The following is a 21,851-nucleotide window of genomic DNA, read 5'->3' on the forward strand; positions in this document are numbered from 1 at the left end:
TGCTTGGTTCCATGGAAGGAAAATTCAACAGGAATGAAAATTTGTCTTTCAGTCATCTTGGGACCAGGGGACATTTAGGGTTTCATGGCGATGCCACCAAGTGACAAGAGAACTTTCTGTTACTTCTGCAGGGGCCCGATGTTCAGTAAGAGCCAAGAACCAGCCAGCAGCTCTCTGACTCAGAGATGACCAGGCTCTTACTCACAGGACACACTCTTCATGTCACAGCAATCAAAATAGCAAGATGTTTATCTAGCGGACGAGGAGGGCAGAGTCCTGGCACGCAAATTACAGAGTTCTTACTCTTCAAGGGGCATATAAAGAGACAGCTCCAGAAATAGCTCAGAGCTTCATTACGCCCTAGCATTCTTTGGTTATATAGAACCTGCTCTAATTAAAAAGGATTTCGGGGAAATGCCCCTGTGGTCAGAGGCTCTGAAGAGAATTGCATTAATGGAAATAAATTAAAGCAGCAACAAACCAAAGACGTGGTCCAGTTCCTCTTCTGCTTCGACAGGTCCTTTCCCTTTGACCTGGATGAGCTTGCACAGTTTGTAAAAGAGCTCATGCTGGGAGAACCTGTTTCTTCTGTCACTGCACAAGCGAACGAAGTGCAAGGCTGTGGAGTCAAAGAAGCAGTCTGCTACTCCAGTGGGCATGGGGCAGGAAATGCCAAGGCACAAGAACCGGCTAGTTGGGGCCCGAGGGGCCCGAAGATCTGCGTCGGGGCATCATGAACTCGCTCGTATCTCAGAAGTCGATCTCTCGAATGTGTTCCATAGTCATTTAGCAGCCTTCTCTCAATTTCTAGAGATTTAAAACAAAAAAAAAATTCACCTTAACACTTTGAAAAGACAGGTCTATCTACTAAGCACGCTGTGCTTTGGGGACATTCTTTTCAATTAATCTTCACAGAGCTGGCCCAGTGGGGCCTGTGTTCACTGGCAAGGATCCGGAAGACGCCGGGCTGACCCGGCTACCTGGGATTGTTTGCTCCGTGGCTTGATTACTTCCCCCTGGCAGCCGCAGCTCCAGCAATTACAGCCACCTGTTTAGTGGTGCGTCCCTTATTCCCTAAGAGGCCCAAACTCCGCGTGTAGCTCCATTATCAGCTCACTGCTGTCTGTGGTTGAATTAGCATACAGGAGGGGGACCCCAACCCCAACCATCCGAGAACAATCCTGCATTCCCAGTGTGCTTTGATTTGCACACACTATGAGCCGAAAAAAGCAAAGGTTAAAAAAACTGGAATAGCATATGGTCTTTGATCCCGCAAGAGACTTGGAGCCTCCGGCTGCATCCTTTTATGTAATATGAGTGTTTTCAAGGGCCCTGCATCTCTCAAGGTAATGGTAGGTGCATCCAATGACAGGGAATGTGTTCTCTCAATAGCAGAGGAAACCTTCTCCGAACAAACCTTCCTTTTCCAGTGGTACAAGCTCACCAACAGGGCAGCAAAGCAAAGACAAACCGGGCATGTCATTGATCAGTCGCTGCTTTGATTGTGCCACACTGTGTCATAGTCACAGAGACAAAGACATTTCCTCCCCATAGGAAACAAACTCTGCCTCTCCGTTCAATCCACGTTCTTTACATCCACACCTGAAACGACGGATTTCGCTCCCAGACGTCAGCTACTCAAGCACAGCTGCAAAGCTCCAGAAACATTCTCTCCTTGGCCACAAAATAGCTTCAGTGTTTAAACCTTTCTTTATAGCTTGATGATTTGCAGATTTTTTTTCCTCCTTCTTCAGGCTGTTTCATCTTTTATCTTTTCTGCCAGGGTGTGGGTAGCAGAACCAAACCGTCTGTTGCAGCATAAAGGAAGTGGAGAAGGAGCCTGTACCTCACCTAGAAGATACTGTATTTAACAGAGAAAGCTGTGCTTGCTATTCCACCAAACGAAGCTACAAATTCAACCATAGTAAAAGTTACCCCAGAACTTGGTGAGCATCTGGGATGTCACTCCCTCACCCCCAATCTTATGTAAAAGACCTTGGGTCCATGCACCACCAACTGTCATCTGAACTATGGAAGTAAGGGCTGGAGGATTACTTTGGTTTTAAGACCCAAGACTAGAAGCAGCTTCTGTTTCATTTATTAAAACAAAAGCCCTAAGAATAAATGTGTGGGGAGGGCAGAGGCCTAAATGGGACCTCTGTATCATGCCTGCTGCCCCCAGGCTCAGAGATTAACGTGGGGGAAAGTTTGTGGAGCCGGAAGCAGAGAGAACTGGTACCTTCTGGACATGCCAGAGCCATCACAGCCACTAACTCAGCACCTGTGGTTCCGTGCACAGGGCCTACTCAGGGTCAAGCTAATTCACAGCCCAGCATGACTGGGGGAAGGGCTTGTGAGGCCCCACCTCTACTCAGGAGCCATTGGCTGTCAATAGCTACTGGAGGAGGGAGAGTCATGTATCTACAGGTATGTGGCCCTGCTAAATTGCTTATGTTTCAAGGAAGGGCTCCAAACCCATTCACAAGGACAGCACTGAGCTCAGTAGGTTTAAAAAAAATTAAAAAAGACATGAAGTTAGGGGTGGGTGGGCAGTAGGGGTTAGAGGAGACGAATGGAGATAGCTATGATTAAAATACATGTATACATGTATAAAATTTTCAAACAATAAATAAAAGGTATTGTGTTGAACAAGGAGAACAGAGACTTCCATGAGTTTCCAGAAAGAAAAGAAGATGTGAGAAGACAGTTTTGTCTTTGCTGGAAGTCTCATTTCCTTTCCTGCCATTATGTTTTGAAGACACCCAGGAAAGAGCAAAGTTGGGTCCAGGTTAGATATTATCATATCATTCATCTTTGATGTGATGGTGGAAGATTTTCTGTGTGTGTGTATGTATATATATGCTTGTGTGTGCATGTGTGTGTATGTATACATATATATGTGTGTGTATATGTGTGTATGTATATATGTGTATGTATGTATATGTGTGTGTATGTATGCTGATCCCATTATTTCCATGTCATAAAATGAGGAGGTTCAAATTTAGAAATTTAGAAAATTTAGAAAAAAAGAGAAATTACAGAACCAAGGTTGTATCTCAAGATGTTTCTTTGATTTTGTCTGTTTTTCTGTGACATGTCTAATTAGCCAGATCTTTTCACATGTAAAATTCAGGATGCTGGTTTTTATTATAGCCAGCCTTTAAGAGCACAGGATGCATGACCCTGGGCAGAGGCTGCTAGAAGACTTGAGAGTCTTAACCTCCCACTGACCCAAGGCTCCCTTTCTGTCATATGTGTTTTGTAATTCTTTCTTGGAAAACATGAAGCAAATTCCGAATGAACCCTCATACTCAACAAGCAAAACTAGATCAGAAAATGGAAGTAGTTGTATTAGTCAGTGCTGGGTAACAAACCTCAAGAACTGGTAAAAGTGAGCCCTGGTTTCTCATAAACTCAGGGTTAATGAGAACACTCTGCTGGAGTGACTGCACTGTGCGCCCTCTGCATCCTCCCAGCCCGTAAGATGCAGGCTCGGAGCTGGCCCTGCATCGCCCTGCCCAGCTTCACTGGCTGGAATTTCACTGAGTTACCAACTCCAGGGACAGAGAAAGATGGTTCCTCTCATGATGAAAGATGCTGAGTTACAACAGTGCGTGCACTCAGGCAAGGACGGAGAAATGGCCCACTAACTGCTTGCACTCACTAAGTGAACTATTATGAGGCCTTCAGGACCCAGAACCCATGCCGTTACCCCTCTATATGCAATTGGAACCATGCAGTGTTTTGTTTGTTTGTTGCTTTCTGCTGTCTTGATCATATACCACAGGCTAGATGGCATAAACAATTAAATACATTTCTCGAGCCTGGGTGCCAAGACTCTATAATGAAGGTGTTGGCATGATTGGTCCCTTCTGAGGACTGGCAACACAAATCTGTCCCATGCCTCATCCCTAGCTGCTGGTGCTTTTATGCCCTTATTGGTTTTCTTCCCTTGGCATACAGAGCTCTCACCCCAGTGTGGCCCAAATCAGCAGGAAGGGCCTTGAATGGCTGAAGATGAGAAATAAAGAGACAAAATCAATAGCAGGGCCAGGAAGTCTTGCATAAGCTGATGACTTAAGCCAAGGAAGTTTATGTACAGCTTCATATACACTATTTGCAGGGGTCAGGGGATGACTGACGTCAGTAGAGACCTAAGTCAGACAATGCTGGCCAAGAGAACAGGGGATACGGGGGCACCTCAGATACAGTTGCCTTAGGACTGATAACCACAGCACGGGGCAAGGGCGTAGAGCTTTGTTCCCAGAAACTGCACCAGAGACTCCTATGAGACACTGGCTACAGTGTCAAACAGGTCTTACCGCATCCATTCTTGAACAAGGACACACAACTAGCTTCCTTTTGTTCCTTTTTTAAGGCCTGGATTGATCTGGCTCCTTACACCAACATCTTACACTATCTTCAGAAAAATGTTCTTTCTTCCTCTGTTGCCCCTCTCCCATATATCCAAATTACCCCTTTTCATAAGTAAGCCAGCTCATACCGGATTACCAGATACTAGATCATACTCCAGTATGACATTAGCACAATCATATCAGCTACGATCCTATTTCTAAATAAAGTAACAGTCTTATGTCTTGGGGATTAGGAGCTTGAAGTTGCTAATTTTATGTTAACTGGGCTAAAGGGTGCCCAGACAGAGTGTTAAACCTGGCCTCTTCCTCCTCAAAGTCTACTCTTCCAGGGCATCCTACCAACAAACCGGCAGTATTTATCTTGAGAATTTCGAATCCAAACTGTCAAAGGGCTTTGGTTATACAGCTGCACATTTACACAGCTAGATTACAGGTCACTGGAAAGAGTTCACCTGTCATCTCTTTCTGTTCCCCACGTACCCCATTTCAGGGGATCATTACCAATTCAAAACTTAGTTTGCTTTTCATCAGGGCATGGTGGTGTAGACCTTAAATCACAGCACTCTGGTGGCAGAGGCAGATAGATCTCTGTGAGTTCAAGACCAGCCTGGTCTACATAGTGAGTCCCAGGACTATGTAGAGTTAGCCTGTCTCAAAATCAAGAATGAAAAACTAGTTTGCTTCTTAATGGTTGGTGCTTTAGTCCTTGGATTTTTTTTTAAATCAGGATAATGTTTTCTTTGAAATAATATAAAACAAAGCTTTCTATCCTGGCAAGTACACTGTGAGTCAGAGGGGGTGCTTCTTCTTACGTTTCCTCACCGATTGGAAGAGCATGCTGTGTCCTCAGAGCTCTTCCAGATCTCCGACCCCCTTACAGGAGGGGGCCTTATTCTCCAGTATTTTAGGGATTCCCCCGCTTAGATGTGAAAAACAGCATGTGAACAAGATAGGGGCAGCAATTAATCGGGTTATCTATATTCCAGAAAGCTTTGTCACGGACATCCAGAAAGTAATTACTCAAATTGAAGAGATTGGCAAGATTAGACACCTCGCCTGCAGGTATTGTAGCCTTAATACAAGTGTGAGCAGCCTTAATATACACCCCAAGTGTGAGCAGCCTTGATATACACCACAAGTGTGAGCGGCCTTGATATACACTACAAGTGTGAGCAGCCTTGATAAACACCCCAAGTGTGAGCAGCCTTGATAAACACCCTAAGTGTGAGCAGCCTTGATATACACCACAAATGTGAGCAGCCTTGATATACACCCCAAGTGTGAGCAGCCTTGATATACACCACAAGTGTGAGCAGCCTTGATATACACCCCAAGTGTGAGCAGCCTTCTTCAACTATCTTGGAAATCTTACCCAGCTGACATAACACAGTTCTCGAGGACTGGCCCTGGAGGTCAGCCCTGCTTTTTGCTGCTCTGAATTTTTTCGAAGTGCTGGGCACCTGGGGATAAGCACAAGAAAGTACTGGAAGATTTTCTCTCCTGAGTCTGCATCATCATTCCTCCACCTTCAGGGCTTTGTTCAGCCGCCCACGGAAACCACGCACGTCCAGGTGTCTGCCATGGAGTCACTCTGGTGACCACGCATGTCCAGGTGTCCGCCACGGAGTCACTCTGGTGACCACACATGTCCTGGTGTCCGCCACGGAGTCACTCTGGTGACCACGCACATCCAGGTGTCTGCCACGGAGTCACTCTGGTGACCACGCACGTCCAGGTGTCCGCCACGGAGTTACTCTGTTGACCACGCACGTCCAGGTGTCCGCCACGGAGTCACTCTGGTGACCACGCATGTCCAGGTGTCTGCCACGGAATCACTCTGGTGACCACGCACGTCCTGGTGTCCGCCACGGAGTCACTCTGGTGACCTCTGTCATTGGGGGATTTTCTGAGTCTCATGTTCCCATAAGAAGTAGGAAAGAGATTTGCCTAAAATGTCAAAAAAATTGCATGTTGAAAGGATGTGAGGAGCTACTTTACCTGGTTTCTCAATTCTAAGTGAAGAAACTGAAGTCCTTGAAGACAAAAGGACTTGGTAAAGACGCATTTGCTGTGGGACAATGGTCTGTACCCTGTCACTTGTATTTTAAATAAACACTGATTGGCCAGTAGCCAAGTAGGGAGTATAGGTGGGGTGACCAGGCAGGAAGTAGAGGCAGGGCAATGAGAATTCTGGGAAAAGGGAAGTTTCAGTCTGCAGCTGTCACCCAGATGCAAAGGAAGCCAGATACAGAGCAAGCAAGATGTGACTGCCTCACTGAAAAAGGTACCAAGCCACATGGCTAACACAGACAAGAATTATGGGCTAATATAAGTTATAAAAGTTAATAAGAAGCCTGAGATGCTAGGCCTATCAGTTTATAATTAATGTAGACCACTGTGTGATTCTTTGGGACTTAATGGCTGCAGGACTGGGTGAGGCAGAAACCTCTGTAAACCACATCCATGTATGTTGTTTTTCATACTCTACCTATATGTGCAAGAGAATTGCACTATTTACCTGTGTCATTCACATGACCTCTACCCCTAAGGGATATTGATTGCTTGATCTAGATGTTGCTAGCCCATGCTACCACAAGCTGGCCTGGCCAGCCACCACCAACAGCTTAGAACTCTCAATCTCAAAGCAGGACCTTCTCTCAGCGACATTTCTATTAAGAGCATAGCACAGACACTTTCAAGAAAGGAGAAATGAAAGTTTAAAGGGCTGAGCTGACTTGGTGAGTGAAGGTGCGTACTGCCAAGACAGATCATCTGGGTTCGATTCCCGGGACCCTCGTGGTGAAAGGAGAGAACAGAATCCAGCAGTTTGTTCTCTGACCTCTGAATGAGCAAGCACACACACCCCTCCTGCACATCTACTAGATAAAATAAAATGCAATAAAAATATTTTTAAAACACTTAAAATGCTCCTTTGAAATATATCAGTTTGTAAGTAATCTTAAGACTGAAGTGAGGCACAAGGATACAACATATTTGTGTTCTTCCCCATTTATTCCTAAGGTTTCCTATTGCTTTACACAGAACATGTCCACTGAATAAACCAATCAATTAATGAGAACATTTCCTATTACAGGAATCTGCAATAATAGCACATATGTTACCTCCAATTCCGGTTGGCTTGGAATTCCCCACCGCAATGAAATGAAATGCAGGTTCATTTCTATGCATATCCATCTCTACAGCAAAAAGGAAGAGCTAGAAAAACTAGGGATAGCCACTGTTCTCACGGGTGCATCTTGGTCTCCCAGTAATCCTGCTGCTCACGTGTCTCTCCTTGGTCTGTGGACCACTGCACAGCCTCAGAGAATGCTCATGGGGAAAGCAGCAGAAGTATTTGGAGCCACCTCAGAGGGAGCTCAACGCTTCCAGGAATTAAGTCACACATTGACAGGTGCTTCCTGTTTTCTCAAACACCTTGCCCATCTTTTGCACAACAAGCAACAGTTCAATCTGCAAGCCGTGACCCCCACAGGAAGTTGCCCACAAGCTCAGGTAGTTCTTCAGGCTCTTAAGAAGTCTTGAACATTCTTGAGAAACACCAACAAAAAGTGCAGTCATCTGTGAAGAAACAGATCTGGAGGAAAAACACCTTGGACTAGCACCGAGAGGGTGAGAACACTTTGCCTTGAGAGAGGATTTTACAAAGTACATTTTTAAAGCAAATAAATGTGTATTATTTAAATTTAGTGTTACCATGGGTGGAATTAAGAGGACCAACTACAAGTGGGTGATGTTTGTCATGCTTCTGATAAGAGGTGGAAGGGAGGGGAAAAGGCTTAGATCTCCTAGGAAGGGGGCTAAGGGGTAGGATGGGCCAGGTCCAGTCAGGGGAAGGGATTGCTCAAAAGATGTGCTTGTTTATGGAAGCTCACATATCCTCCCTGAGACTTCAGAAATAATCTGGAAATAAGTACAGAGAGCCTCTATCCAGCTGTTTTAGTAAGCTTTAGTTGAACAATTCTAGTAGCATGATCCCAGGGAGACTTGTTGGACTGGGCCTGGCAGGGGCTTTGTTGTCAGTTTGCAAAGGGATCTAGTCCCTTTAAAGATGTCCTTTATGTCAATGATGCTAACTCTCACACCATAGTTCTTGGACAAGTGACTTATCTTTTTAATAATAGAATAATGACAGGGGAAATTGTAGTTTCTGATAATGCTATAGGACTAGCTCCAGTAGGTGGTTTTTGTTTGCTTTTGCTGTGTTCTATTTTTACAATCCATATTGCCTAATGAAGGGAAATTACATGAACTTTTGTTTAGAAAATTGAAATTAAATTAAAATCAATATTCTTAAAGTAAACTTACCAATTGGCTAACAAAAGGGATACAGGGTAGAAGTAATCTCTTCCAGGTTCAAACATTGTCTCTGTGACATTCACCCATCTGAAATAGCTCCCATAAAGCCCAATAAGACCACCCGTAGCAGTGGATCAATGGGAGCTGTTAAGAATGATTGGTTTTGTTTTGCTTATAGCCACAAACCTAGAAACACAAACCTAGGATCATCTTCCAGGATAAACAGAAGCCTTCTGATCCTCACTTCAGACATAATAGGATTTGAAAAGCGTTCATGATTATTATTGTTATTATTATTTGAAGTTGCAAATTGTGTACACAGTGTTTCATCCTCTTTGACCTCTCTTGTGTGTTATGCTCAGTTTGTCACATGACGGTGCGTGATTATCTCATGGTCATGTGTGATTTTCTATCATTGTATTGGTACTTGGGTTTTAGGAAGACCCAGGAGTGAAGATAGTATGAAAAGGTACCATTGGCTCTCTAAGCTGATTCTGAGAAGAGACAATGGGTACGCTTCCATGGATTAGAAAGAGTTTGACAACAGGGCGGGGGTAGGGGCCCAGCTTCTCCCCAGCTCCTATATAAGTTCCCTCCCCTGGGAGTTGCCTCAGTCCAAACTCCACCTCCGAAAAAGCCCGTCAAATAGTGACCCCTCCCCATGGAAGGTCGGGACAACTCCTACAGGCCATTCACACTGCCCTCCAGAGAAAGAACACACAGTCTCCTTTCTCTCTCTCTTCCCCTCTCCATGTTTCCTTGGGGCCACCTGGGAGCATTCCATTAAACATGGGCACCTTTAATTCGGTTTGACTCGGTCTGATTGGGATTATTTGCACTGGCAGAGAGGCTCGCCTAAGAGAAAATACCTAACATAAAGATGTGGACTAAGCTGGGAAATGGGCAGAAGCTGAGAAGGTAGAGAGAGAGAAGTTCACAGATGACAGCGAGATACTGGGTACTATATAAAAATGGCCAAACCAAACAACTTTTGGGTGTGCATCAAAGCCCTCTTCTTTTCTCATGAGGAAGGGGGATGATGATGGGTGCTTGGATACCGACAGATAGATTGATACTCTCTGCCAGCCAGCAAAACTACAGCCTCCTACCCCCTGCTCTCTGCCTCCAACCTCATTCTCTCAGTTTCCCAGAGTCTGTCCTGCCTCCATGCCAACTCCGGCTCCAGGGCCAGCTTTCCAGATGCTTATCCCGCAGCTACCCTGTGTCTGTACCTCAACTAGACTGCATAGGAAAATTCTCAAAAGCACTGACAAAGCCAGAGCAATAGCATTTCAAATGTACAGTAATCGTACCAATTGTGTATAAGTTAGACAAAACAATGGTTGCAGTTTAGAGATGTTAGCCTAGAACCATAAGAGAACAGACTGATTTCCCATACGCTTTATTTATTTCTGACTTCACTGCAGTCAAGTCCCTCCCTGACTTCCTATGCCAGATGTGGACTCTCCCCCGGCCTCCTTATCATCAGAGCTCCCCGGTCTGGCCATGTCTCCATGCTGAGCATTAGCAGAGGTGGGACACACTTGCCTTAAAGTTTCACCACCATCTGCATGATTAAGACTCTCTGTGCTAAAAAGAGATTAGAACACTCTCATTCAGCATCTGTCCTTTTCAGTTCCTGCTATCAAGAGGGACAGCAATGGCAGAATCATGCTTTTTGGCTTTAAACCCCAGCTAAGCTACTTAGTTGGTTCCTTTATTTCTCATCCTTTGTGAAGCAAGGTGATAACAGCGTACAGTCCTCAGGACTTTAAGAGGAGGAGAATCATGGGTTAGCATCTGCAGTGCTGGGGGATGTACTATTACACAGTGAACCCCCACAGTCCCGCCTTCCTAACGCCATTGGAGGGGAATCGTGGGTTAGCATCCGCAGTGCTGGGGGATGTACTATTACACAGTGAACCCCCACAGTCCCGCCTTCCTCATGCAGTTGGAGGGGAATCGTAGGTTAGCATCTGCAGTGCTGGGGATGTACTATTACACAGTGAACCCCCACAGTCCTGCCTTCCTCATACAGTTGGAGGGGAATCGTGGGTTAGCATCTGCAGTGCTGGGGGATGTACTATTACACAGTGAACCCCCACAGTCCCGCCTTCCTCATGCAGTTGGACTTCTTCGAATCGTGTTCGTCTGTGACCTGTCCTAGAAGCTGTGAAATCATCTCCAATCTACCTTTATTCTTGTGCTCTATTGCCAGTGTCCCGATTCTTTCACCAGCTCTTTATTGCCGTATTCCACGGCCTCCTGGTTGTCCTGTTCTTATTCCTACATTCACTAGATTTATTTAAAAGCCAATGATGCACTGAGTGGTATTCCAGATGGGAGCAAATGAGCCTTTGGGACAATAGACACATGAAGAAGGCAATAGAGTGTGTGCATACTGTGAGAGGAAGTCACCCGCAGGGTTCACTGGTGGGACAGACAAGGAAGAGGTCAGACGCATCTCCTGATGTGGGAAACAGGAGAAATTAGCCTAGACCTGGACCCAGAGCAGCTGGGACTCCTGTTCCATTCCTGCCTCCTCTGAGCTCTAGGACCTTGGTACATTTGTTTTCCTTGTTGGTGTCTTTGTTTTCCTACAACTATACTTCAAGCACAGAAGTATATATATATGCTTATATATATATCAAAGTACTCTGATATCTTGCACTTATCTTCATATCTTGCTTTGATCATTCAACATTCATTTTTTGTTAGTTGTCCATGCAGATACAAATAATTTTCACTTTATTATTTTCACTTCTGTATAGTAGAGTAGACCACTGAATATTTATTCCAGAATATGTCCATCTTTTATCTTGTGATAGTTACTTGGGTGTTCCCAATGTTCCTTTATGTTTAACAGTGTCCTAGGGCTCCTACTGTTGTGAAAACACCATGACTAAAAGCAACTTGGGGAGGAAAGGTTTTATTTCAGCTTATATAACCTGATAACAGCCCATCATGATGGTAAGTCTGGGCAGGACGCTGGAGACAGGAGACTGTTTACTGGCTTGTTCTTTGTAACTTATGCAGTCTGCTTACTTATATACACCAGGGCCACCACCCAGAGTAGCACCACCCATGATGGAATGAGTTCTCAAAAACTAACCACTCATTAAGAAAATGCCACACAGCTGGGCGGTGGTGGCGCATGCCTTTAATCCCATAACTCAGGAGGCAGAAGCAGGCAGAGCTCTGTGAGTTTCAGGCCAGCCTGGTCTACAAGAGCTAGTTCCAGGACAGGCTCCAAAGCTACAGATAAACACTGTCTCAAAAAACAAAACAAAAACAAAAGAAGGAGGAGAGGAAGAGGAAGAAGAAGAAGAAGAAACCATACAGGTTTTCCCTGTTGGCATCATTTTCTCTATTGGGATTCCCTCTTCCCAAACAACTCTAGCTTGTATCACGTTGACATAAAACTAGCTAGCACAAACAGTGTTGCAATAATGCTTTTGGCGGTATCAAATGACCTTTAGATCTATGACAGAATAGATACACTTCAAACTGCACAAGACATTGTGCTTCCCCAGGGCTGTGCAAGAGATGCCATATCTTTGGGCATGCATGCAGTACTTTCACCCAGGGGTCTTAGCAATGGAAAGTTTTTTTTTTTCTTGGAGTTGATGATTGGTGCCACAGATCCCTACCAAACACACCATCCATAATGATGATGGGGATATCTTTACCTCCCAAGCATTGAGAGGCATTCCATGGAGGAAGGCATTCTCCCACTGTAGGCGAGATGCAGCGCATAGGGTGAATGGAGCAGTCTAGGGACTGAAGATGGGTTCAGTTACACCTTCATATACTCAGCAATCTCCTTACCCTTCTTCAGAACAGAGTCATGGCCCCCAGGAGAGGAAGCTTTATAAGATAATGAGTTAAATGAATGCTTTATTATCTGGTTTGGGTATAGAGCAAATCGGGCACAAAGCACAAAGCATCCAGGCTCATTAGCAGCTATCAAAGCATTATCTCAGAAGCTCATTGAGAAGGGCAATAGGCAGGTGATGCCATGGAGGTTTTATTCTCTTTCATGAATTCCTATTACATCTGCTATAATAAGAACCAGAAGTTTATTGATTAAATCAGCAAATCTAGAGTGTGTGTGTATGTGTGTAGATATGTAGATCTATATATGCATGTATGTGTGTTTATGTATATATGTATATAGGTGCGTGTGTGTATATATATACATATGTATGAGTATATATGTATGCATGTTTATATGCATGTGGTGCTTTACCCCAACTTGTCAAAAACCCCACCCCATTCATACAACTCCTTAAGACTAGGAGAAAACTGTGTAAACTTTCAAAACATTTGGGCAAATGTTCATGAAATGACCACGCAATGCATCTTAGCAATTTGTTAAGTATTCTGAATCTGAAAAAAAGTAAGGTACTCTAATACATAATCTTAGAATATAATTTTGGATGTAAAAAAAAAAGGACTCACACGTATGTGTGTAACACAAGTAACACTATGCATTCCAGAAGTTTAGAAAAATGCGCAACCATCCCTCACTCAGCAAACATGTGAGCAATGCTCCCTTTGCTGGAGATGACACGGGATCTGTAGTCCAAGAATGCCTGATATCTTCTCCTAGCAAGCGTTTATGTGGCACGTGTAAGAAATTTAAATACAACATGGATGGTAAGGTTAGTCCAGGGCCTGGAGCTGAGGCAGGAGGGCAAAGTGGGGCCACGGGGAGGAGCTCTGCCTCTGCTCAGAGTCAAGCATCCCTGAGCAACTGGGCTAAGCCGGAAGAGACATTTTTATTCTTAAGGCTCTGAACCAAACTCTTTGGTGAGCCAGAGCTGAACTCTTACTAGTTTTACAACCAGAAAGTTTGATTTTACACCATTACCCAGCAATGAAGCACACGTTATATGAAGTTCTTGCTACATCTGCACAGCTTGCTGTTCTGCTTCAGGAAGACACCTCTTCCAGCTCTCCTGCTCATGTCCCCTCTCAGTTCCCACAGTTAACGTTGGGCTTGGTGGTTTGGATGAAAATGGTCCTCTTAGGCCTGTAGAGGTGTGGCTTTGACAGGGGAAGTGTGTCACTTGGGGTGGGCTTTCGGGTTTTAAATTCTCAAGTCAGGCCCAGTGTTCCTTTCTCTTCTTGCTGCCTGACAAACCAGATGTAGAACCCTCAGCCACCTCTCCACCATGTCTGCCTGCATGCTGCTGTCGTCATGGTGACCCTTCACAGCAACCAAAACCCTAAGACAGGGTGAGAGTCAGGCAGGAGGAGGGAAGGAACTGCTTACTTCTCCTCTTTTGCTAGCAGAAGAAACAAAGAAGCTCAGGGAACCTGAACCTTGGCCATTCAGAGTAGTTAGTTCTGAAAGACCTTGATTTAAAAGTTTGTTTGTCCATTTCTTACCTTGTGACCTTGGCAACTTTGTTCCCTTGTCTTAGTCAGGATTGCTTAACCACCACAAGGCATAAATCAGAGTTTAAAGCCCTCACACAATCATTTGTTTTTGCTTCGCTCAAGAAAACATATTAAATTAAACAATAAAATAAGCTGTAAAGATGTCGGAACTAAAATATCAAGTAGAGAATTAGTATTTAGTGTGTGTAAATATATGTATATACTTCATCAGAGGACACAATAATAGAAAACCCCTTATTTACAATAACAGTGATGAAGATTAAATACTTGGGAACAAACTTCAAAGGAAACTTGGGGAACTAGTGAGGAAAAACATCCTTGAGAGATAGAAACATGAACTTGAACTAAGGCAAAGATGTTCCTGGGCTATGGGAAGCATGACTTTGTCTCATGAATATTCATCTCCCAAATCAGTGCATAAATTAAACACCATCCAAAAAAAATATGAGCAATAAATAGGCACATTGTGTATTCAAAACACATAGAGAAACCAACCAACAAACAAAAGTCTCAAAAACAGCAAAGAAAATACTAGAAAGAGCAAACCGAGGAAAGGCCAGCTCCACTTGATATTAAAACATAGTACAAAATCCTTGTAATTAAAACAATATGGTGCTGCTGGAAGACTGGATAAGCACACCCAGAGAATGTATCAGAAAGCCCAAAGCTAGATTCCTGTACATTTGGAAGCGTAGAACAGCAGATGATAAAAAAGGTATCACAAATTCACTGGCAGGAAACAAATTAAGGGGAGCTCTGAGTAGTTCAATAATCATAAAAGCAAAATAAATTTAGAGCATACTCCATGCCATATATAAGTGTGGCTCCAAATGAAACTGAAATATAAATAAAATTAAAATTACTGAGAGAAAACATGAATAAATTCCTTTTGAGCCTGGTTGCAAGAAGTACTTTCTTAGCAATAACTCATAATTTAGACACGTTATAAAAACATTGATCTGACTAAACAGAAATAGAACTTTCCTGAATGGCAGAGAAGATCGTAAGCAAAATCAGACTTGCAAAGTAAATCCACCCATATATAAAACACAAATATTAGCGCTACACAAAGAATTCTCAAAAGTACAGAAGCATCTGTCTTTTGTCAATCTACTCTAACACCAAAAAGAAATTTGACAAACATCATACCCAAATTAGTAAGTTTCCCAACCCTAGAGAGGTACAAGTTAGTAATTTTTAAGTTAATTCATGTAGATCCCATGATAAGGAAAGTAAATAAATAAACTAGGTAATTAGAGGCAGATTTCTTAGCTTCAGGGTCAGTCATCAAGAGCCCCATGGTAGCCGGGCGGTGGTGGCGCACGCCTTTAATCCCAGCACTCGGGAGGCAGAGGCAGTCGGATCTCAGTGAGTTCGAGACCAGCCTGGTCTACAGAGCTAGTTCCAGGACAGGCTCCAAAGCCACAGAGAAACCCTGTCTCGAAAAAACAAAAAAAAAAAAAAAAAAGAGCCCCATGGTGTTAAATTGAAATCAAATTAATGATGTGAATTCATGTTGGTACATTATCAATGAATAGATAATAGATGAGAAACAGATGATAGATAGCTATAGACAGATAATGGTCGATAGCCATGTATCAATGATATGTGTGTGTGTGGTGTGTGTGTGTGTGTGTGTGTGTGTGTGTGTGTGTGTGTGTGACAGAAGATGGTAGCAAACAGACAGACAATAGATAATAAATGGATAATAGATGGATATAGGTAGATGATAGATAAGATATATAGGTCATATATATACATATATTTAGATTGCATACATGTGCACATGTTTTTTAAACTTTCGTTTGCTTGTTGTTTTTTATTTCAAGACAGGGTTTCTCTGTGTAACAGCCCTGAATGTCCTTGCTTTGTAGACCAGGCTGATCTTGAACTCACAGGATCCACCTGCCTCTGCCTCCCGAGTACTGGGATTAAAAGTGTGAGCCACCACCGCCCAGCTTTTTAGGCTTTGTAAACTTGTTGATAACTATGTTTGATGAGAAACTGAAAGTAATAACTACAGTATCAATTAGCATAGCAAGCATCCAGATATTAGTTTCTAAATACTAAATATTACTTTTGAACAGAAGAAATAAAGGATCCTTGGAAAAATTACTAGTTTCTGTGTTGGAACAGAGAAAGAATAAGATTATCCTGGTATATCTGATGGTATAAACAAAAGCAAGCAAACAACTCCCCAAAAAACATCCAAAAAGATGAGGGCCTCACATTCAAAGGAGTCACACTGGAAGTGATACCTAATGATTAAATATGGGCCAATTTAAATGAAGTCAATGGTAACTGTGATAAATGGTAACATACAAAATAAGCATTTGGGACCACATCCTAATATAGAAAATTAGTTAATTAATGAGAGTAAAGGGGGCTCTTCTTACAAGAATTCCAGTTAGTGGATATAAGAGATGTTATCGGGCAGAAAAGTCATCAGTTGGAGATGATGCTAGGCCAATGTGCAAGGAAAAAATACAAGGATGGTGGCATAGTCATAAAGTGTCTCTCCACAGGTATTAACCAAGTAAAGAGCTAAAAATACCTATTTTACTGAAGGCGAAGGCAGAAGTCACAAACAATCCCACACTAGTTTGGAATTATGATTAATAGAATGGTTATTTATTTAAAGGGGAAAATCTTACAGATCACCGTCCCAGACAACAGCCCTCTGCACAATCAGGAAGGGAGTCTAGTCACCGGAAGCTGATCAGGAAGTAACAGAGAGAGAGGAGGGAAGTGGCTGCTTTTTTAAAGAGAGAGACCACGCCCCAATGGGCTGGTATCTCAGCGGCTATTGGCTGGAGGAGCGGAAGGACCTCCAGCAACATTTTACCATGAAGATAATCAGCAGGTGAGTGCTCAACATTAACATCACCAACAGTTTAAAAAATCAAGAAAATGGACCCATTGATAGGATGTACTGAGAAGCCCACAGTACAGCTTCTGAGGTATGTGTGTCAGCTACACTTACTCACTGCTAACTTGTTCAGTATCTACATCCTGGACAATACAATGGGCATTAATGTGCCAATTATGGTGGTGATTTCATAAGAGGCACATGTAGTTAGTAGTGTGATGTTAATGATAGCTTTCTCACTGTCAAAAACCTCATTGGAATTAAGGAAGACACTGCCATTTGGAGTTGGATGACAGATACATAGAAATTCTTTGCTCTGTCTTTATTTTATTATAGGAAAAATGATGGAGGAAGGTCATTGGTTAAATAAAAAGAAGCTGCTTGGCTCTCATTGGTTAGGAGATAGGTGGGAGGAGTAAACAGAACAAAACGCTGGGAGGAAGAGGAAGTGAGGTCAGACTCGACAGCTCTCCGCTGGGGAGCAGACGCTTCAGAGAGAGACTCCACAGCTCTCCTCCCAGGCAGACACACACGATGAAGCTCTGAACTAGAATCTTCCCGGTAAGACCGGTGCTCACAGATTGTTAGAGATGGGTTGACTGGGATATCAGAATTAGCCAGTAAGGGCTAGAGCTAAGGGCCAAGCAGTGATTAAATGAATACAGTGTCCGTGTAATTATTTCGGGGCATAAGCTAGCCGCAGCCCCGCCGCCCATATTACTACAGAAAAATACTAGAAAAATTCCAAAGAGTGGAAAGACTTCTAAGAAAGAAATGCCTTCTTTTGCAAATTTTGATTAGTCTGAAACTATTTAAAGATAAAAAGTTAGTACAAAGTTTGAAAAGGATAAAGAAATTGGAATTAAAAAAAACTTCCTAGGTACTGTTAAAAATTTTTATTGTAAAAGGACAACTTAACATCTGTCCGTGGAAAAGGATACCTCTCGAAATAAAAGGTTTAGTATGCCCTGTTTATGAAAATCATTAAAAATACACAGAATAATATATCTATTACATAATTATTCCCCAGATCAGTATGTTTCCTTTCTGACTCATTGACTTAATTTTCAAATTATTGCTTATATTGTCAGAGGATACCACCCACAGAATGATATGGTGTTTGGCAAATTAACTGAATGACCACTTATTATCCCAGGAAATTTTGAGCATCTTAGTTTAATCTTACATATTGTACATTTTTCTTGATGACTGATTTCAGAAATCTCCATTTTTGCCGGTCACCAGATGTGCCAAAGAAGGCTTGACTCACAGGTAGCAGGGACTCGTGGAATCGTGAGAATTTCCCTCTCTGTTTTAAGAAGACAAGTGGAGAAATGAGGCTAGGATTAATGCCATCCCTACTCTAAAGAGTTTGGGTCGGTCCTGCAGACCACACACTCTCACTTGTCTACGATTCCCTACCTCAAGTTCTTAGTATCCACTATATATATATATTTGGAGCTCTGATCCCCATACGCTCTTTACGTCAGACTCTAATTATGATGAATGCTGCCCTACTTTTTATAAGCACAAGCCCCTCAAAAAAAAAGCATGCCTAGCTGGCCAGAGTGTGGGTGTCTTTAGCCTGGTGTGATAAAGTGACTGGACTCCCATTCAGAATAACCATGTGCACCTCCCAGTGCCCACGTCCTGCTAGACCCTGCTGGGTTCCTCTCCAACGCCTCCTCTTGGAATTATCCTGCCTTACTGCATTTCCAGTGGAATCCAGTGGGGGAAGAGATGGTCTTGGTTTTGTTTCTAGTCCAGGAATTACTTGATCCTGAAAGTCTTACTCAAGAAGACACAATGAGAAATAGAATCAACACATCTGCCCATCGTGACAGGAAAAATCAGAGAGATGTTGTTATTTAATTTTTAGTGAAATGTTTTACTCCAGACTCCCAACAAAAACAGCAGAACTCCTGATTTCACCACCAGAGGGCAGAAAACATTAAGATATGGGGCAAACAAAGCCTACTTAGTGTAAGAGCCTCTCAATAGTAGTGTGAAACTTTAGGTGCAGGTTTCAGGCAATTAACTCACTCAGAAACCTGTGTGAATGAGGATGTTAAGGGATGGGAAACCTCCTGGATTTTTCAGGTCAATAAAATCCTCCACCATGCTTTCATGGCTCACTTTTATACATTTAATTACAATATTGATTTAAACATTTAAATATAATGTCAAGTAAAATTGTGATGATTCCCTCCAAGTGATATATGATCCTTGATATATATGATCCGTGATATATGATTCCAGAATCAAAGTGGCCATGATCTTGAGTCTGAGTCACATATGGATCAGTGAGTGTCTCTCAAAGCAGGGCCACAGTTCTCTCCCTGACCAGCAAATGGCCATGGAGGGTCCCAGGGATTGTCATGGAACAGAATAGTCACACTGCAGATCCAGCCCTGCCCTGGAACAATGAGGCTAAGAGCGTGTCCTACTGTGGTGTGTGTGTGTGTGTGTGTGTGTGTGTGTTTGTGTGTGTGTGTGTGTGTGTTTGTATGTGTGTTAGGGGTAGAAGCTAGTTGGAATCAGATAATACAAATGTCTCCTGTTCCATTTTTCATCATGTCTTTCTTCCTTTCTTTTTTATTTTGTTTTGTTTTTCAAACAGTCCTAAGTCCTGGCTATCCTGGAACTTGCTCTGTAGACCAGGCTGGCCTCAAAGTCTCAGAGATCTGCCTGCCTCTGCCTCCCAAGTGTCTAAAGTATTCCACCATTTCATTTTTATTTCCTAATGTCCCGAATTCCAGTCTCTCCTCCACTATAAAATGTTGTTTCTTTCTTTAGACCCAGGTGATGCTGAGGATGTTGTATTTGTGTAATATGTGTAAACAAAACCATCTTTTGAATCTGTTCTTATTATTGTGACACCTTTGGGAACCAAATTCTCCCTTAATGGAACTGGGTTAGTACAAAGGAAAAACCTGATTATAATATGTTTTGAGCCACCCAGGACCTGCTCAGCACAGGCCCTCAGAGACTGGTCCCATCATTTTGCTGTAAACACCAGTTAACCCAATTACTTACTGAATTCAAGTCAGAAGCATTTTGTTCTCTTCCAAACTTGAATGTCTCTCTGACTCCAGTCGTCACAAGGTCATATTATTTGGGAGAATATGTGAGGTTATTTGAGTGTCTACAGCATCCTGAATTTCCTGATATCCATGATGAAGTTGAGGTACACTGGGAAGATCCCGGCCCTAGAGATGGAGTTCTATTAGGACTTGGCCTGTGTCTCACAGGTTGCATGCGTGCAAACTTAATTACCAAATCAAATCTAGAAAGAAATGCAGTCTCTCTGCTCTTAATCAAGCTGCTTTTCTTCGGACATCTCAGGAGGATGAAGGAAACCTTGACCCTTGCCAGTACTGGGTAGTAAAGCCACTTTCCTTTACGTGGCCTCTCCTAAGATATAGATGCTCTGAGACAAATGCTCAGTCTGTCACACTTCCTCTCTCTCTTGCTACCAAAGATGGCAAGGTTGTGACTGGCTTCAGAATGCAAAAACAGCAAGAAGCAAGAGGTCCATCTGCAGTCTCTGGATGCTCAGCAGGTGATCTTGTCTCCTTCTCTGATGTAGCTCCGAGTCTACCAAGTCCTTGAAATAGTGTAGCCAATACTCTGGTCCTTAACATTTACTTCTGTCTGTGTCTTTCCACACTGCTCTTCTTTGCCTACATTCAGAGGGCCACCAGTTACCTGGTCTTTTTTATAACCAGTTCATCTGTTCAATATAGCTTTGAAGGAATTTTTCAGGGACTAGGGAAATCAAACTCCAGCTTCAACTATCTGGCCAGCTGCCAAGGCCATCCTTTCACCGTTACCTCCCACGATGACAAACAAAGCAAAACCAAACAAACAAAAACCCTTCCAACATACTCCTTGCCTCCCAGAGTTCTCAGCGGTGATGGGACCAAATGTGACTCTTATTCGCACTTCTCTGAGCTGGATCCATACACCGAAAGCCTGTTTGGCTGATGTCCTCTCCTGTCCCTTTTAAGTGACCCTCTGACTCAGAAGAGTAACCACGTGGTTCTTTCTGAAAGATTTCACTCCCTTGGAGCTGAGAGCTTTCATCCGCTCTTGGAAAATGGGCGACAAACCATTTCTCACATTTGCTTTGGTTTTTCCAGTCTCAAGTATTTCACTGGGTATGCGTGTGTCAGTGCACATGTGTGTGCCAGTGTGTGGAGGCCAGGGAACAACTCTGAGTATCTTTCCTCAGGAACCAGTCACCCCTCCCTAACTTTTTGAAATGGGGTCTTTCTCTGGCCTGGAGCTAATTTATGAGTACGCTAGTCTAGAGTGTTAAAGGCCCAGGAATCCAACTGTGGCCATCTCCACGTGCTAGGATTACAAGCATATGTCACCTTCTCTAGCCTTTTTATGCGGGTTGCAAAGACTGAACTCTGATTTTGTGTTTTGTTTTGTTTTGCTTTGCTTTGTTTTGTCTTTCAAGACAGGGTTTTTTTCTCTGTAGCCCTGGCTGTCCTGGAACTCACTCTATAGGCTGGGCTTGACTCAAACTCACAGAGATCCTCCTGCCTCTTCCTCCTGAGAAACACTGGTTTTTATGCTTCTTACAAGCAAGTTATGACTGAGCTCAATTTAGGCCTGAGTTAGTCAATTGGAAACATTTTTGAAAGAGATACTTCTATGTTTCATTGAGGCCAGAAGAAGACTCCCTGATGGTGCTTAAGAAACAAGCTCCATTGGTTCTGTGGCCGCAAGGAAATGACTCTCTCCCCTGTGTAATGTTAGAGGAGGACACGAAACTCAAAGGAGACCCGAGTCCAGGATGGCGCCTTTATTGAAGGTCTTCAAGACCCCAGCAGACCAGTGAAGCTATACCTGGCCTCCTGGCCAGGAAATCT

At 43.2% G+C, this 21,851-nt stretch overlaps 1 long non-coding RNA gene across 1 annotated transcript in view; it reads left to right on the forward strand.

The window, feature by feature from the left end:
- The first annotated feature begins 7,923 nt into the window (after window positions 1–7,923).
- LOC142838778 (uncharacterized) overlaps window positions 7,924–21,851 on the forward strand; it is a 45,905-nt gene continuing 31,977 nt past the window's right edge. Inside the window, exon 1 of the long non-coding RNA XR_012908630.1 lies at window positions 7,924–8,006. This is a non-coding gene — a long non-coding RNA (uncharacterized LOC142838778). The remainder of the gene's footprint in view (window positions 8,007–21,851) is intronic.

Source organism: Microtus pennsylvanicus, chromosome 20, assembly GCF_037038515.1.
Source record: "Microtus pennsylvanicus isolate mMicPen1 chromosome 20, mMicPen1.hap1, whole genome shotgun sequence".
NCBI classification, from domain to species: Eukaryota; Metazoa; Chordata; class Mammalia; order Rodentia; family Cricetidae; genus Microtus; species Microtus pennsylvanicus.